Below are 16,402 nucleotides of genomic sequence, written 5' to 3' on the forward strand. Positions count from 1 at the left end.
GGGGAGGCTGTTGTAATCAAGTTTTAAGACATAGTTGTTATCCAAAAGGCAGATCAGTCTGTGTTATTTCCTTGCAGAGAATCAACTATTGATTCTCGAGCAATCTCAGAGTAAAGCTTTTGTTTTTTAGCTCGGCATCTATGGCTATAATGATATGTGCCCCGCTTACTGCTCTCAAATCATCTGCCACCCATTCTTTATTCCATTCACACCAAGAAGATTGTTTCTCTAGTGTGTCAGCCTTTCCTTATAGGTAGGACACTGAGCTTTTGTAAATACGTCTACTCTGCCCCACTTTTCCTCCTAAGATACTTAGCCATCCCTCAGTTTAAGTAAGTCTACTCTTGGAAGCTTTTCTATAATCTTTTTTTTACCTTGACATCACAAGTCAACCTCTGTTTTCTTTCTTTACACATTGCATCTAGTAATTTTTTTCTCTCCCCAAATCTGTGAAGTCATTCAAAATAGTGTATATTTTTATATTTGTTTTAGTATTTGTGCTTTGCATGATGGCTGCTACATATTTTAAGTGAATGAAGAATATTTGCAAATATATTACAAATTTGTTTCTCATAATTATCAATTGTTTTATTACTTTAAGAAGCGAAGAAGTTCTAATTAATGTACTGTGAATTGTTTTCGAATAACTATATCTAAGTCTGCTGTAGTCATTTTCTTAAACTGTGTGGCTATTGTGTTTTTTTATATCTGTGCTCAGATTTAGGGTTCTGGAAAAAAAGGCCGTGTTAGCCTCATCTCTATACTCCCAGGCAGCATCCACCATAGATTATCACATACAATAGATGCTCTTCAATTATTTCTTTCTTTTGAAAAACACAAAAGCAGAGATTTAAGTGTGTGTTTTTTTTTTTTTTTTTTTGCATTTGATATTTTACTAAATTCTTCTCATATCTCTCACTTATGGGTTGAGTCTCCACCCCAGAGCGTATTTTCCTATTCCCACAGTAAAGCTGAAATGGAACTTTAACTCAGATTTTGTTCTTGACATCCCTACTTAGGCTGTTCTTAATAAAGGCAGTTGTTATTTCTAAGCCAGTTGTTGTAATTATATTTTTGTTGGCTTTCTTCATTATATTTCTTCTCCAGATGGTCTACTATTTAGATTTTTGGCTTTTCTCCTAATATCAAACTGTAGGAATATTACACCATCTTCCTTTAAAAACAAATCTCAATTGGTTTCTTATTTGCCAATGGCTAGAACTTTGAAAGTCCTCCTCCCGGGGCCCTTCATATCTCAATGATTTCATTATGTAAGAGAACCCCTTGGGAGATCCAGTTTTTCATTTCAGTCTGAACAATGTTCTGGCAAAACTCTGATACCATGGATTAGATTTTTGACATCCTTAGTTTTAGAGAAAACATTAGAAAACCATTCTCTAAAAATTCTGCTGGATTGAAACTCGTGAACTACCTGACTCATGACAACATTGACTGGAAAACAAGGCCATTTTTCATAAAACAAGCAAGAAGAGCCATGTGCAGCGAGAGGCTTTCAAGAGTTCACAAGTCGAAAAAAAAAAAAAAAAAGCATTTTTGGGTATATATCTAACATTTAAAGGATGTCCAAGTCCACATTCATTTGTTTAACACAGGAAGGCCCACACGTACATCTATTCTTTGTGCTTTAGTTTCCTTTTCTTTTAAAATAGAATAATAGTATATATTATCTCACTGTTTCCCCGAGGATGCAGTAAATTAATCCGCGTAAAGTGTTTAGAAAAGTGACTGATTTAAAAAAAAAAAAAAAAAACCCTCAGTAAATGTTAACTATTATTATTAGTAATATGTATTGATATATTATGCTAGCATTAACTATGTCATAGATGCAAAATTAAGTGTTTATAAATAGTGTGATTTGTCTTTTGTGATACCTTCCTGTCTCTCTTATAAAGAGAATAAATGGTAAGAACCACAATCACATGTAGTTTTTTACATAGTCAGTTATTTTAACTTAGTCCATGGACAAAAATGATTTAGGGTTAAGTGCTGCTCTGGGTGAGCATTTCAAACCTTAACACTTTAACAGTGAGAGGATAACCGAGAAATAAATAAAAGTTCCTGGCAGGAGAAAGAAAGAAGGAATTGAGAGGGTAAAGTAAGAAAAGCTAACGTGGCTTATAAAGGGAAGGTATATCAAACAACCTGGGAGAAGATTTGCTTGTCATTGCTCCTAACATCCTGGCACTTCATGATTTCACTTCAGAGGCAGCTGTCTTCATGGCTTGAGGCGACTTCCAGTCATTCAAAGAGATGATCTGTGTGGGTTGTCACACAGGCGAATGACTGTCATTTTGTGTAGTAGTATCTAGTCTAGGTAACTATAATGGTGAATATGGTGAGTCTACACCAGTTCTATGTACCAGCATACATTCTGCCACTAGTGTGGGGCCTGGCTCATTTATTGATCTGGTAATCAATACTTGCGAAATGAAAGGGTAAAAGCATGCATGTAAAAAGGAATAAATACCATATATCTAAATATTTATGTGTTACAAATTAAAACTGTAAAAATGTAGATGGTGGTACTGTACCTTAACTATAACATCCAGGAACTTAAGAAAATCCTTATGCTCAAGCTGTGCCCCAGGCCAATGAAATAAAAATCCAGGCATCAGCCTTATTTTTAATAATCTTTTCACGTGTTTCTACCAGATAGCCCATATTGACAATCACTGGCTCTACTCATTTTTATATCCATTAAATCTATCCATAATATTGTGTGCAGTTGTATTTTATTTGTTCACATTACCTTATATATTTCATTGAATAGATGTGTTACAATTTTGTATTTATTCTACTACATATGATTATTTGATTAGATTGCATTTTGGAAGTATTGTGAATATGTACTGTCGTAAACGTTCTTTTGGTGAACATGTTTCTATGGAGTTTATTTACTAAGAGGGGAATTTCTGATTCAGAGGTTCAGTACATATTTAGCTTTCATAGTGCATGCAGTTCAGTGGTGCCAAAGTAATGTCTGGGAAGTCCCAAATTTGAGAGCTAAGGATTGTTGGGTGGGTTGGCAGGGCACAGAGATGGAGGTAGTGGCTGTCATGGTGAGGAGCCAAGTTGGTTTGATTTACTAAGTAATCGATGGTCAAAGAAGATCTTTAAGAGTTAAAGGACATAATCAGAATTATATTGAAATACGTAATTCTGGCAGTTATGTGCGAGAAGAATAGAGAGGAACAACCAGTTAGGGTACAACTACATTTGTCTGGAGAAGAAAGGTGATCGAGACACAAAGTAGGTAAAGCTTTGAGAAAATCTTAGAAGGCAAATAAGGGCCTTGGCAATTGATGGAATTTGGGGAAAGGTGAGTAATGGAGAAGAGACCAGCCAAAGACTCCTTACCGTAGCTTGAGCAGCTGGGTAGGTTCAGGTGTCTAAAAAAGTAGCAGACTATACAAGGAGTATAATTTCAAGGAGAAATTAGTAAGTACAGTGTTGGGCATATTGAGTTCAAGACATTGTATGCACGTCACTGAAGTCTAGCAGGTATTTGAATATAAAAGTTGGAAGCCAAATCTCAAAGACTGGCTAGAAATAGAGATTTTAGAATCATCAGTACAGGTTTGTTTCAGAAACCATGAAGGTATTAAGGTGACTTGAATGATGGCAGAATCAGAAGAGCAATGGGTTCAGGGTAGAAACCTGAAGAACCACAGTGTTTACTGGGTGGGCAGGAGGGGAGGCATCCATGAAGATGGAGACGTAGCTATGGGGTGAAAGCAGGAGGATAAGCTGAGCATTTTAAAAAAATGAATGTATCAACAAGTGAAGCAGAGAATGGATTCATGAAAGGTATGTACTGTAAAGTGGTTGTTGGATTTGATAGCTCCGAGGTTGCTGCTGACTTTAGTGATAGCAATTTTGCTTGAACTGAGGAGGCTGAAAGAGAGGAAAGATTTAAGTGGAATGGAATAAACTCTGTCCCTTTGTGGAGTTTGCATGAGAGAGGCAGAGGAGAGTGTAGATGTAGTTAGAAGCAGATGTGTGATCAAAAAAAAAAATGTCTTGTTTCACTATTCTTTACCTTTTTGTTTTAGACTTAAGATGGGGGACATGTGGGTACTTAAAATGATGAAGGGAAGGTATGAGCCGGAATTGTGTGAGAAACTAAAAACACAAGAATGATAGTTAGAGGAGCTGAAGAAACGGTCATCAAAAAGAAAGCCCTGACAGTTAACACTGCTGTCATTATTTAGTTCTTTCCTTTTACAGTGATCTCCATTGGTCTCAATTCTGTATGGGGCCAACTTCACTAGTGTGCATTACCTGACCTGGCCCATGTTAGATGGTCTAATGATAATGATATTGGCAACAAATAAAATTGGTTGAGTATGCCCTATGGTCCAGGCACTATGTTATATGTTTTATACATTATTTATAAATGAGAGTCAACCATTCAAGTCAAAAGTATTTACCCAAGTTATAGATGGGAAACAGGCTCGGAGTGCTATAAATAAATTGTGTATGGCAACATTGAATAAATAGCTACTAGGATTTAAACCCAGTTCTGTCTGGATCCAGAGTCTATGTATGCTCACTCCTTCCACTAAATCAGGCTGACTTACCTCCCATAATGTGTGTATTTAAATATGTATGTCATCTTAATAAGGATCTGATAGTGACCAGTCCTTTTCTATGCTATTAAAGTAAAGCTAGTTGTATTTAATTCATCCACTTTACATCCTTGAGAATCAAGAGTGAATGATTTGTAATGCTAATTGTCCCTTGATGCAGTAAAGCAGATTCAGTCTGAGTAAATCCAAGAACATTCCTCTCTCCCTTCCAACCATCCATAGCAAAGTATTTGATGCATGTCTTTTCTGAGCATTCCTTATTACTAGCTATTAAAGAGAAAGGCAGAAAGACTGGCCATTTCAGGTGGCTTTCTAACTAAGGATGCTACCAGCCTTAAGGTACAATAAAGTATTGCATTATTTTTATGGCCTTAGTTTATTTGAGTTTGACTTGGCTGAATTTTAGCTAATATACTTTGCAAACAATCTGTATTTTAAGTAAGTACCTTTTAAATTCCAATGCTGCTTCTTTATGGAGACATTTGGAAGAGCAAAGGGAGGACTCTGTATATATGAATCATGTCATTAGAGAGATTGTTCTCTGACACCAGCAAATTGTATGCACTGCGATGAATGGCTCTCCCTTGAGGGCTGCTGACATGTTTTATCAAAGATGCTCCTGGAAAAATTCATGGGGCCGAATGCACTCTCTCTGGGAAAGGAAATAATGTTCGGGAGACTCAAGATGAATGTAAATATTGACCGCTCTCCTTGAATAGCAGATATAGCAACCTCACAACCCCGTGGTGTGACAGGGTGTGTGGGTGGACATGCCTGGCACTTATGACTCCAACAACAGCTTGATGGCATCCATTTCAGCTGTGACCTCTCTAATTCACTTTTGGAGCACGTTTATTGATTGTGAAAAAATAAAGCTTACTGAGTAAGATATTGTTCTGCTCTAGTTTATGATGTTCCTTAAAAAACAAAAGCATATCACACCTTGATACTTCAGGTGAAAGAATGCAGAAGAATCTTTGCTTGCTCAGACCCTTATCTGATACTTGAATTGCACAATTAAAATTTTTTAAAAATTTATTCATTTAACAAATGTTTGATGTCTGTTGTGTGATAGACTCTTGATGGTCAGTGCTGAATCAAACAGTTTGAGATCTTTTCCTCGTGAATTTGACATCCTTGTTGAGAATAAATTTTAAGCAAACAATCATAAAATATATATGTGACATAAAAATTGTAATTAGTGCGATGAATCAGAGGAGGCCACAAGAAAGTGAAATGAGGGAGAAATAGTTTTTATTAATAAAGACCTTGAGGAATTTGGCATTTAGAATAAAACCTGAAGTAGGAGGTTAGCCAGGCCAACAGTAACAGTGAGACTTTCCTGTGCCATATGATGCAAAACTTAGGAGAATCACATTTTCAGTGAAATGAGGCTTCATTTTTGAGATATTCTACTCTATGGTTGGAGGAGGTTGATGCGAGATAGAAATCAACATTCATTGAAGATTCTATGAAGTGCTAGAGACTTTCCACGTTCTATCTCATTTCATCTTTGCCCTAAGCCACAATGTTGGTGGTGTTATCCCCATTTTAAATATAAACAAAAACAACTAAAATTCAAACTGAATAGATTATCTAAGTTAACATTTTTAAGAACAGTTTATTTGGGAATGCCAACAATCTCTCTCTGTCACCAAAATGGTCCCAAATGTATTCTCATAAATCTTGGTTCCATGAGAGTTAATATTATATGTAAAAACACACACAGACACACAAAGACACTGTCAGATACACACATGCATACATATTAACACCGAGGTTTTCTTGGGCATTTTGAAGGTAAACACTAATCCAACTTGTGGTACAGACAGATAAGCACTGTGAATCTTCAAGAAGGGTGTTGGAACTTTAAGATGGTAAGTAAATAACACCCCCATTTCCCAAATCCAAGTTCAAAACAAATTATAAGCTAGGAATAAATGTCATACAGATGGCATTCAAAATACCAGCTTTGCTACCTAAAAAGCTGAACTGGGAGAATTGGCTTTAGATTTATGGCCACCCTGGTCTTGCTAATACTTTACCTCAGAGTCAGACAGATTTATACAGTTGCTTAACACCAAGTCGGCCATAGTTGTGGAGTCTGGCCTATGTAGAGACCAAGACCAGACTTGGTCTTTCCTGAAAAGGTACAAATGTGAAAACAGGAGAGACAAAGGGGTTATCTGAGCATCATCAGTTCCTTTTTCCAAATGCATTAATCAGAAAGCAATTCTTTTCCAAATGACTAAGGCAGCAGAGAGAAGCTGGGAGTATTTTTTTTTTTTTAAATGGATGTTCCTTCATATGAGAACAGGAAGGTAGAAAGAAAGAATTTCTCTATTTACAGGAAGTAGAGTGTATACCCCAGATTTTTTAAAATAGATATTCCTTAGAGCAGTGTTAGGTTCAAAGAAGAATTGAGCAGGAATTATAGAGAGTTCCTATATATCTCTGGGGATCAGATTTTTTATTTTTATATTTTATGATAAAAATACATTTGAATGCCTAACTCTATAATATAAACCATTTTATGTATTAGTTAATGTTCACAACCTTATGATAGAGATGCTATTATTGTTCCAATTTTACAAATGAGAAAAGTGAGTGATGGAAAAGGTAATTCATATTCAGGGTCAGACAGCTGGTAAATGGCAAACCCAGGTTTTGATCTCCTATGAAACACAGGTCTACAGCCCATACTCTCAGCCAACACTACCTTACCTTTTATTTATAAGTTTAAACCTTAAAATCTTTAGTTTTGATGAATTGTTTTGTCATTAAGTTTTCATAGTTTAAAGTTTCCTTGACTATGGATATACGCCTGCTATCCAAATATCATTAGCCTGAACCCAGATAAACTGACATAGGGATGAGTCTTAGTAGCTATTCCCCTTGTTGTCCTTGTTAAGCCATCTTAAGATACATTCTAGAGGTCTGAGCACAATGAACATTTGTGTTACTTCTCCAGTGGTCACATTGCCTGTCTCCTGTGGTACTTTTCCAGTGATTTCTCATATTTTAGTCTGATCCTTTAGAAACATGGTAACAATCCTGGCCAAAATAATAAAACAAGGATTATTTTGTAGCACAAGTTACTAAATTATTGCACATTCGTTTTCTCTAGGAAATTTAATTAATTATTGAGTAAACATGGCTTCCTATTGATTCATTGTTGATTACTTTCTAATGTGAAAAATGGAACCATGCCATAATGTTATTTAAGCACAGCAGATTAGGGGTTCTCTTGTGGAACAAATGAAATAAAGGATATTGACATTTCTGTAGAAGGAGGGTATCTGTCTCCATGTGAAAGAGGCCATCTTTCTACAATTTCAAAAATAAACAAATTGTGATAGGAAGGAAAAGTCACATTAGAAATAAGGTTTAGATTACATAGAGGACTTCATTAGCCATTGATCTTCCTGGCGGTAGTGCAGTGCCCCTTAAACATTATTAGTCTATTTACAATAAATGACTACTTGGAACCAGATCTAAATGCTTTATGCAACCTCTGGTTTTCAAATCAAGGGAAGGAGAAAGTAATGAGAGTTTTACCGTTATGCAGATTAAACAAATTCCTTCAGAAATTCATCTTGTACAGCATCTCCCCATCTGGAATCTGTGTTTCTCTCTGTGTGTAAGGCAGCTTTATAGCAAACCACTCTCATGAATACAAGGGAGAAAACTTGCTTTACCAAATTGAACAGTAATCCAAAATTAGCAGATCCAATGTAATAAACTTTTCAGGGCATGTTTTGATGAACTTTACATGCAACTCTGCATTTACTTCTTAAAAGACAATGTCCTTTATACGTATTCTGGAGGCTGAAACTGCAAATGGAAGAAAAAGAGCATCAAATGGTTCTTATGGAAACATATATTAAGTATTTAGATATAAATCATGGATTCATTTTTGCATGGATTCATTTTTTCATGAATGAATGGATTGGCAGCTGCATTTTATTCTTTCTTGAAATTAAAAATCTCAGGAAAAGTCCGAAGTGTTCATGCTGGAATTTATTTCTATTAACTGTTCAGTAGACTTCTTTCCAAAGGATTATTGCTGAAACTTCATGGATCATGTAAAGTAAAGGGCCAATTTCATAATTAAAGTAATTCCTCCTCAACTAAAATGTGCTTTATACCCAAGTTCAGAAAATGTAGATGTACTTTTCTATATATTTTTCACAATCATAATATTTTCAGGTTAGATATTGAAGAATTGGTATTAAATTCAAAACATGATTTGGAGTGAATAACTAGTAAACTCTAAGTTGTACAATTTTAAGAAGACACTACTTATTTGAAATGGGAACCAAGCAAGTTTACTTCTCTAAAAGATTTATTGTTTTGTAGTGTAAAAGAATGATATATATGCAAAATAATTTCATTGAAATTGCACGAGTCCAACAAATTTTATATCAAGCATAATAATGAAATTAAAATAGATTAGTAATCATTAATAATTTAACATGTGAAAACTCCCATTGATAGTACCCTCCGTTTCATTCATTCTTTTCCCAACTATTTATTTATTGTTAATTTTGTTATATTTTTAATAGTGGGTGAAACTTGTTTCTATTGTTTTAGCATCTTTATTATAGACCAGAGTTTCCAGCTTTACTTTTCCTGGAGGCTTCAAAGCTCATTAATTCTCTTGCTTCATGTAATTCTCTAATGCATTTAGTTAGTCTGAACTTTTGATAATTCAGTAGTCCTGACTTCCCCTTTCTACCCCACCCTGCACCCCCCCCTTTTTTTTAAAGAAAATGAAGTGGATCTGAATTCTCTCTAGCTTATTTATCTCTAAAATCACAATTCCATCTTTTCCCTTTTGAGACTTACTGTGTTGAACCTATGAGGAAGGGTTTCTGCTGACAACTCTTGTTAAAAGATGGTCGGTAACGCATTGCTGATGGACAGCTACTGACATGCTCTAGGTCCTTCGAATCTGCCAGGGGCACTGGTGTTTTTTTTTATGAGCATGCTAACAGATATATTTACTCACTGATCTACAATATCATTATTATTTAACACAAAATAGATATTCCTTCAACATTTGAAGTCTGTGAAGATTGTATATTTCTGATTTTTTAAAAAAAATGGATTTGATATAACTAAAGAAAAAAATGAAACAATCATTTAGACAAATAGAATAGAGTCCACAAGTGAAAAATTGTCATTATTTAAGAGTAAAGTACATCATTTAATGAATAGGGAGATTTAACCTTGACCAAAGTCAATCAGAGACTCATGAATAAATTACCTGAAATGTACCCATGTTAAATCAAATGTGAATAGGTATGGTTTACTGTTAGTCATGCTAGTAATATATGATAAAGTCTACAGTTCTGTTCTTTCGTGGTGACTAGTAAAGGGATAACTAGGGAAAACTAGACTTGCCTCATCTAAAAGCTCCTCAATGTTTAAAAATTAAAGACAAAGACAGTGACTTTTCTTGTTTTCGAAGCTATTCAAAGCACTGCCATGGCTTAACAAAAGCCAGTGTCTTTACTGTTAACTAATTAAAAGGAAGGCTCAATTGCAAAGAATGGCCACTCTTATAATATACTGCTTTGTACAATCCCAGAGGAGTTGGAGGGCAACTAAGTCTGTGGTACCAACAGCTCCTATCAGCCAACAGGACAGAAGGCCCAGGCTCAATGTTCCAGCCACTGCTAGTCCAGTTCCAGCGTGGTTTCCTAGCTGATGGACTTGGGTTTCTGGATTGTTATACACTATGTAAGAGATGTTACTCAGTTTCATAGTGATGGGGAATTAGTCTGGATGACGATCCAAATATTACTTAATCTTTGGGCCTCTGATCCCTTATTCGTGGTTTTGAAATAATAAGGATTCATTTCATCTACTTAACAGGATTTTTAGGAATATAAAATAAAATAACAGAATGAAACGTATTTTGTTAGCATTAAATGGTATGCCATAAAAGATATGCTATTAATTGTTGTAGTATTAACACATTCCAAATAAACTTGCAAGATATCTCTGGTAGATGTTGTCTTTAAATTCCAGGAATAAAAGAACACCAACTTTGCTATCTTAACATGTCTTGATAATCACTTCTTATCCTTGAATTTGTTTTTGTTGGTTCAATAGAACACATGACAGAAAGATATATATCATTTTATATATGACCACATTATGCACAAGCATCAGCAAATCTTTAAAACAGTGAGAGTTAAACAAACATGGTGGCACTGGTTGAGTGGTATAAATTAGGAATTTGTCTTTTTGGTTTTGAAAGGAGGGGTAATTCTAAGGTTCACCTTCTCAATAAATTATTATGTCCTTGAAAATGCAGTAAAAGTAGGAACCCAGAATATTTAGAACTAAAAGCTAGTGAAGGTGACTATCTCATAGATATATTTTGTTCTTCTCATTCTTTACTTTTGGGTGGGTCAGGGAGGTATTTCAGCTCTATTGCTGGCATTTAGCTGTAGTTACAATGAATTGCAGCCATGATTGCAGTTGTTTTGTGATGCTTGTGGTGTCATTACCAAGATGCGATTACCAATTGCTATATGAAATTAGTTATGCATGAAATGAATAGGAAGCATAAATACTAGGAGGGCGAGTCTGAGCACAGACTTCATCCTCATTGTCTTCCAGACCCACTGATGCTTATGCATAATGTGGTCATAAAACTTTAATTTATTTTAGAGTCATAGGACTAGAAGGGATCTTCAAAGGTCATCTAGGACATCCCCCTGTTTTCAGGCCCTTGAGCGAATCTGAAAAGATAATGAATAAGCCCTTTTTCCCAGGAGCAGATTAAAATTTTTCTAATTATTGTAAGTTGAAATGAGGCCAGTTGTCGTAGTAAGAGAAATTTCTACCGTGTAATAATTCATGGTGTTCTTTGGCCAATGAATACAATGTATTTTATGTTTATTATGTACCAAATTAATGTAAGATATATCTATTGGCTGTTAAATATTTTAATGTTAGAACATAATTTTGGCATAGAACTTTAGGAAATTGTCATTATCTGTCATATTCTTTTAAATGAATGACGTGTTCCTAAAATTTTGTGTTAACTGAAATTTTTCAATAGAATAGTTAAAAGCTCAATAGAAATAGTTTAAAAGCTATACACACACACACATACACCCCCACACACACATACACACACACACACACACACACATACACACACACTCCAGTGCTTTAAAGTGAGGCAGTTCAATGACTTCTAAAAACTAGATTTTTGTATATTGAATTCGCTTAAAGTAGGATGTACCTGTGAATTTTTCTGAGATGAAATAATATTTCTAGTATTGTGTTCAGTGGGGAAAAAGATTTTCATTTCTCCTTCTTGGATACTTACTATGAAATTCAATTGATATAGTTAATGGTTCAGTGTGAAAGAAGCAATCATGCTCCATATTTTACCACCCAATTCATGTAGGTTAATATAAAAATGAATCAAATCTCTTTGAACCCTGACTGTAAGATGATGTCTACCAGAGCCAAAGACTTTTGAAATGATATGATAATGCTTCTTTTCTCTCGTAGGAAGACTGCCTTTGTGTGGTGGAGCAGACATTGGGCTGCTGTGACTCAGTGGCCTGCTTTGTGTCTCCACGATGCTACTAGACTTTGGTAGGTCAATTATTCTCTCTTGGACTCAGTTTCTTTCCTATGAAATGAAGGCCATAATTCTCTCTTTTATCGCAGTGAGGATTAAATAAAAAAACACTCAGTTTTCTTAACAAATTGCTGAAAGTATAATAGATGGTCTGCAAATGTTTGTTCACTCTCTCACTTCCTCCTTCAAAGAGAAGGGCTACAGAGGATTCTGACATACAAAAACTTAATGATCGTCTGAGCTCTATACTTGGGCCTAAAGAATATAATCAAATAAAGAGGTGTAGGGACATCAACGTGACACAATACCTCAGTTTAGGAAACTGAAGTACATAAAAGAATAGGGAAAAGATAAACAGCTGCCGAATAAAGAATAGAAAAATGATAGTGTGTGGTAATACAAAGGACAAATTAATCCTGATATATATATCCTTATATCGGGACCAAGGGACATTTGTACCAAGCATATTCCTTAAGCCAAACTTCTTGAATTATAAGACATGATAAGTGTAACAGGGAACAACTGAATGGTTGAAAGCAGGGAAGTAGTGTCATTTGATCTACTTTTTAAAAGGCTTAATCTACTACAGCATGGAGAATAGACCAACAAGGGCAAAGATTGAAGCAGAGAGACCAATTAGAAGACTATTTCAACAGACACATGAGAGACAATCATGGTTTGAATTAGGATTGTCACAGAGAAGGTAGTAATAAGTGTCCGCATATCATGTATGTTTTGGAGTTTTGACCAACAGGATTTGCTCTATATTGAATGTTGGTGTGAAGGAAAAGGGGTGAGTCAAGGATGACCCCCAAATCGGTATCTGAACTGTAAGTGGAAGTGCCATTTGTTTTAAAAGGCAATATGGATAGAAGTACAAAGTCGGAAAAGGAAGCCAGGAGTTGTGTGTGGGACTTGTTGAGTTTGAGAGGGCAACTGGATATCAATGGGGATGTCATGAAGGCAACAGGATATGAGCCAGTGTTCACAGGAAAAGTAAGGGATGAAGACAGATATTCAAAAGTCATCAGGTTGTTGATAGTATTTAAAGCCATGGGACAAATGAGATCTCCCAGGAAATCAGTACGAAAGAGCAAAGTTCTGGGAACAGAGTTATTAGTCATGTTCACATCTATACATCAAGTAAGTATGGGATCCAGCAAAGGAGAGTGAAGAAGAGAGAGGTCAGAAGAAGGCAGGAATGGGTTATGTTCCAGAAGTTGAGAGGAGAAAGCACTTTAAAGAGTAGATGATAAACTATGTTAAATATTGTCGATAGATAAAGATGAGCGCTAGGAACTTATTATGGAAAGTAACAATTTGGATGCTGTTAGTGACTTTGATGCAAATGAATTTAGGCAAAAATATGGGGGTGAAAACTTAATCGAATCTTCTTGAGCGTGTTGGAGATGATGAATCGGAGATGATGACAAAATATTTTGAAGAATTTTTTATAGGGGAGCAGTAAAGCAGAAGGGATAAATTGTAACAACTAAAACAAAAAATGACTTTTCTAGGGATGGGAAGCTGATGGAAAACAATCTACCTTAGGTCTCTGTTCAAATTTAACTTATCTCATTAAGTCTTTTTCAATGAACACAATTTTCAGTTTATTTTCAATCATAATAAGTTGTAAATATTTTAATATTTCAACATAAGACAACATTTTAGGGCTTGGAGTTGCTTTAAATATGTCTAATCTCCAAAAATGCAGAAAAATAAGGCAAATTAATTTTTAATTTGTGGTTCATGATTATCCTGGAATCTCAGAAACAGTATTGGAACTAAGATCTACCAACTCCTTTTCTAGTCAGGTAATCAAATATCTTTTTTAGTGTCATGATTTTAAATTTGGGACTATAAGAATAAATGTTTATGTGCTTTTCATCATTAATGCAAAAACAAATCTGAAGCTATTTAGGCTACCTAGGTGGAGTTGTGTCTATTCTTTATTTTTGCTTGAAGTGTAAAAAAAATTGTTTTATTTGTATATTTACTAGTAATTAGTCTTTCTAGCTATTTTTCTATTCATCTACTCATCCATCTATCCATCCATCCACTTATCCAACCATTAAACCATTATATTATTAAGGCAAGTGTATGAATTTTTCTATTTTTTTTTATCACTCAGAACATTTTTTACTTTTTTTTTACATTTTTTTTTTTACATTTTTGAGTAAATACTACTAATAATACTACTAATGCCACATTAAGAACTATCTGAAAATGCAGTCACGACTTCCATTGTATAGTCTTTAAGACATGAAATTTTCTCTGATCTAAAAGCATTTATCCCGTTAAATGTCACCACTTTATGTTATGCTTGTTCTGGAAAGTAAATTACTCTTCTATCCTTAAAAGTTGTCTAATTTGCTAAAATGTAGCCTAAAGGTTGTATAATAATGGAGACACTTACAGTAGGTTTGAAAAGGGTTTGCAGTATTTCTCCTAAAGATAGTTTATGCTAAGTTTTATGTGGTTTGCTGCCTCTGGGTTACAGATGCTTTACTGGCATTTCTGTCTAATATATAAACTGTAAGTCAGTTTTATTTAACCTATTATTGATGGAATGGATTTCTCCAAAGACATTCAAGCTTGTAACCAAAATAACACCACTTGGCACATCTCAAAACACCTTTTAAAGGAATACCTGAGAAACAATAGTGACAGTCTCAAAATTTTGAACACACTGACCTATCCTTTGAAGAGCACATTTATTAACCAGCCTGGCATAACATAGTCTGTTACACTGTAACCATATGTGAGAACACGATGTTCAGACAATTAGTTTTTAAAAAAGAATTTAGCCATTATATTGAAGCATTCACTTTAACAGTTAAGTGCTTTCTATGAGATCATGTACTATATTTCATAAGGTTTTTTATAGCTTTTATTTTGTACCAGGAGCTCTTCTAAACACTTTATAAAGATTAATTCATTTAATGCTTATAATAATTTTGTGAGATTAATATTAATATCACCATTTCAGAGATGAAGAAACTGAGGCAGAGAGAGTAAATAATGTTTTCTTTTTTTAAAACTTACTTATTTTTACTATAGTGACATCGATTAATGAAATCTACTGTTTCAGGTGTACATTTCAATAGTAAAGCATATATACGTTGCATTGTATGTTGTTTTCTAATTTTTATGGTGTGAGCTTTTGAGCAAAATGGCTTGGGTTCAAATCTTCTCTGGGCTGTTATTAGCTTTATGATCATGTGCAGTTTATCTAATCTCCCTGTGCTTTAGTTTCCTTTTCTATAAAATAAAGATATTGATATTTGTGAAACATTAGAATAATAAGTAGCATACAGTCAACATTTGTAATCAGGAGTTATTTTTCATTATCTGATATTTGTCTCTAGCTTGACAAAATAATACATGACTGATTAAACACTTGAATTTTCAGGCACGTGTTTTGATTTCACATAGATATGCCTAAGAGAAAATTGTGTCAGAGGTTTATAGTCCAGCTGTGGAGAATGATATCACATTTTTAAAAAGTAGGATATATACAGTTAACCAGCCTTTCCAAATATTCCTTACAGTGTCCATTTTCAAAATGTCTTCCTCTTTCTTTAGGACAGGTATGAATTTAGACTATCTAAAGAGCCATCTCGCAGATGATGGTCTGTGAAAGACCAAAAATTGTGTTCATAGCACATAACTGCAGTCTCATTGGAGTTCAGCTGTTTTAAGTTCTGGATTTTATGGTACCATCTCTAAGATTGGTGGGTCTCCTTTGACGTTGCTGGCCAGTGCTCTCACGATTTATGTTCCTCATCAGCTTTCCATACCCATTTCATAGTACACACACATTTTATATAAAATATATATGTTATATGTAAATAATAGCACATATATTCCAAGTAAAAGAAGAATGTTGGCTATTATGCAGGAAACACAAGTCATCTAGTCCTTAAAATACATCCAATATAGAAATTCCTGAACTGTCACAGTTTGGGGTTAACTCTCCACTCTCCTAAAACAAACTTTTAGAACTCTACACAGAATGAATTTGAAAGCTTATACAAGTTGAATAACTTTAAGAAACATAAATATCTAAGATATGTGAAAATGTCTTTTTTGTAACTTAGAGTATAATATGCTTCTCTGTCAGTTTATTGCCTCACCAAACACACCTTTAAAAAAATTGCTTAACTTTGTAATTTTTTTT

This window comes from Pteropus vampyrus, unplaced genomic scaffold, assembly GCF_000151845.1.
Source record: "Pteropus vampyrus isolate Shadow unplaced genomic scaffold, Pvam_2.0 Scaffold32, whole genome shotgun sequence".
NCBI lineage: Eukaryota > Metazoa > Chordata > Mammalia > Chiroptera > Pteropodidae > Pteropus > Pteropus vampyrus.